Raw genomic sequence first — 3684 nt, forward strand, 5'->3', positions numbered from 1 at the left:
TTATTGCTGTAGCTAAGACTTTAAAAAACTACATGGAACATTAATGGAGAATGTGGACATCCTTCTCTTGTTCCTGATTTTAATGAGAATGCTTTCTGTTTTTCTCTGGTTAGTACAAATTTGGCTGTGAACTTGCTGTATCCTGCCTTCATTGTGTTGAGATGTGTCCCTGTATCCCTAGCTTCTCCTTGACTGGATGTTGGATTATGTCCAAAGCCTTTTCTGCACCTAATGAGATGATCATGTGGTTTCTCTCTTACAGCCTGTTTATGCAATGCATTACATTTATTGATTTACATACTTTGGTTAAAGCCTTGTTAATCTTTTTAACAAACCAACTCTTAGCTTCATTGATTCTTTGTAGTGTCCTCTTCATTCTAGTTCAGTAATTTCAGCCTTGATTTCATTTATTTCTTCCCATCTACTCTTCTTTTTAATTAATTAATTAATTATTAACGGAATCATCAGTAGGAAAGGAAGCGTGTAGGTGAGAGAGAAAGGGAAGGAAAAGTAGCACAGAGAAGTTCCAACTTGCTTCACCAAGTAAGGCAGCATCTCACTTTTGCAAATGAGCCATAACGGGATGGACCTAAATTTTTGAAAAGACGTTTTTGTTAAGTTTTTTTTATTTTCATTTTTAGTGTATGAATGCTTTGTCTGCACCATGCGTGTGCTTAATGCCCATAGAGGACAGAAAAAGGCATCAGATGCCCTGGAACTGGAGTTACAGACAGTTGTTAGCCACCATGTCTGCCATGTGGGTGCTAGGATTCAAACTCAGGTCTTCTGCAAGAACAGCCAGTGCTCTTAACCACTGAGCCATCTCTCCAGCCCCCCCATCTACTCTAACAAAAGACTAAATTAAAGATCTCTACAATGAAAATTTTAAATATTTGAAGAAAGAGATTGAGGAAGATATCAGGAGGTGGAAAGGCCTCCCACACTCATTGGTTAGTAGAATTAATATTGTGAAAATGACCATCTTATCAAAATCAATCTACAGTTTCAATGCAATGCCAATGAAAATCCCCATGACATTCTTTACAGAATTAAGAAAAATCATCCTAAAATTCATATGGAATCAGAAAAGACCCTGGATAGCCAAAGCAACCTTGAGCACAAAGAACAATGGGGATTGGGGCGGGGTACCAAACCAGATCTCAAACTATATTACAGAGCTGTAGTCATAAAAAGAGCATGATACAGCACAAAAATAGACACATTCACCAATGGACTATATTAGAAAACCCAAACATGAGTGCATGCAATTTCAGCCTCCCGATATTTGACAAAGGTGCCAAAAACACACAATGGAGGAAAGACAGCATCTTCAACAAATGGTGCTGGTAAAACTGGATCTCTACCTGTAGAATGAAACTAGGCCCTATCCTTCAACCTGCACAAAAGTCAGCTCCAAATGTATCAAACACCTCAGTGTGAAACCTGAAACTCTGAAATTCTGAAAAGAAAGAATAGGCAGTACCCTACAAGATATAGGTGTAGGAAAGGACTTTCTAAATCAGACATCAGCTGTTTAGGCATTAAGGCCAACAATCAATAAGTAGGACCTCATTAAACTGAAAACCTTCTGTACAGAAAAAGAAACAATTAAGGAAGTGAAGCAGAAACCCACAGTGTGGGAGAAATTTTTCACCAGTTACACATCCAAAAGGGAATTAATATCTAGAACATACCAAGAACTTACACAATAGAGTTCTACTCAATGGTAAAGAAAGACAAAATCATGAAATCTGCAGGTAAATGGATGGAATAGAAACAGTTATACTAAGTGAAGTCTCTCTCTCTCTCTCTCTCTCACACACACACACACACACACACACACACACACACACAAACAAGTGACATATGTTCTCTCTCATTGGTCAATCTTAGCACAAAATCCTTATATGTTACTATATATCCCGATGTAACTGCAAAAGCCAGAAAAATGGAAGGGAACCACAAAGGAAAAGAGAAGTAAAGATCCCCAAGAGAGGGGGATAGTAGGAAATGGATGTTATGAAGGGGGAAATGTGGAAAATTAGGGTATTCAACTGAGAAGGGAGGAGGGAAGGATATACAAAGAACCATGGAGCTAAAGCTGAAGAAGGAGCTCAAGAGAGAAGAGGGATAATAGAAGACAGGTATTATTAAGAGGAAAATGGGGGCACTTTAACTGAGAAGGCAGAGGAGGTTAGACAGAGAGAGAGAGAGAGAGAGAGAGAGAGAGAGGAGAAATAAAGCTCAGGTGGTGTGAAAAACCAGAGGGAAAATATACTCTCAAAAATTTACTGAAAAATATATGTACGATATCTGAACATGAGTGCATGTGTATTGCTGAAGGCTATATAGCAAGAAACACAATGCCTTGGAGACGTTGGTGAGGGTCCAAGAGACTCCCAAAATAATACAGATTATTGCCACAGCCCTTGAAAGTTAAGACCCTATTGCTGAACACAGGACATACTTTGGACACAGAACTTGGAGCAATGAAGCAGGAACTGACCTGGAAGCTCCTTCCTGAAGACTACCTCTAGGAGTTCTGGAGGATACTATGAAAGCTGCTAAGGGAGAAAAATTAATCAATAATCCAACCCCAGCTTTAAAGCCTAATAACCACAACAATAACCAGCACAAAAAACTATAGCAGTGAAATAGTGATACTTCTATTCTGGGAGTAATTGACAGCTATATAATTGGACTTAAAGTCCTATCATTGGGAAGGAACTCTTGCGTTGCAGTGTAAGCATAGCCAAATATACATGGCTGGAGAGGTCATAGATGCTAGAAAAAAACCATACCTCACTCATATCCCTAGAGAAATGTAATTTATTACTATAAGCTAAACATGGATCCTTGTATTTACAGACAAGTGTACTATTCATCATTCATCAAAGAAGCTTTTTTTTTGTAACAGATGGAGAGTATCACAGAGTTTCACAACTGGTCAAAAGCAGAGTACAAGTGTCTGAGAGATGCTCAGCCCTAAGTGACAGATACATTTACAATGTAACCTCTATACCTAAGGCTCATGAAACATGGTGGAACAGGAGGTAGAAAGAATACTAATGCATCTCTCAGCTCTCACCAGCGAAGCTTCCTCATGCAACAGAATACAAAGCACACAGAAGGCTACAACTGACCATATGGAGAGAATAAGAGTATAGAGAGTGTGTCCCTGGATAGGACTCCAATATTAAACCTCTCCACCCAAAGCTCAGGGACCATTTCATAAGAGAGGGTGGAAAGATTGTAAGAGCCAGGGTTGGTTCATGACCACAAGGAAACAGAGTCTTCCAGGTCTCTGGGAACTTGCTCATACAAACTTACAGCAATGTGTCAGCATGCACAAGACCCAAGCAAATGCAATGGGAGAAATCCCAGCATACAAATGGAAAAATGGGCATCAGGCCCCAACTTTAGCTGAATAACTGTTAGCAGCTGATTCTGCTGGCTGAGGGAGAGTTGATCTTTAAGGGAGAGACTCTAGATAGGCTGAGCAGACTTAAATGGCTCAACTTGCACTGAGGGACATCTGGGTACACAAACTTCACTTTTTAAGCCTTAACACATATGACAGGATGCATGAAATCTGGTGGAGGATATGGGGTATACAGATGGAGGAGGGAGTATGAAGATGATTATAATGAAGAACACGAAAATTCAATAAAAAGTGTACATTTA

The sequence above is a fragment of the Nannospalax galili genome, unplaced genomic scaffold (genome assembly GCF_000622305.1).
Source record: "Nannospalax galili isolate Female #2095 unplaced genomic scaffold, S.galili_v1.0 scaffold812, whole genome shotgun sequence".
Lineage (NCBI taxonomy): Eukaryota > Metazoa > Chordata > Mammalia > Rodentia > Spalacidae > Nannospalax > Nannospalax galili.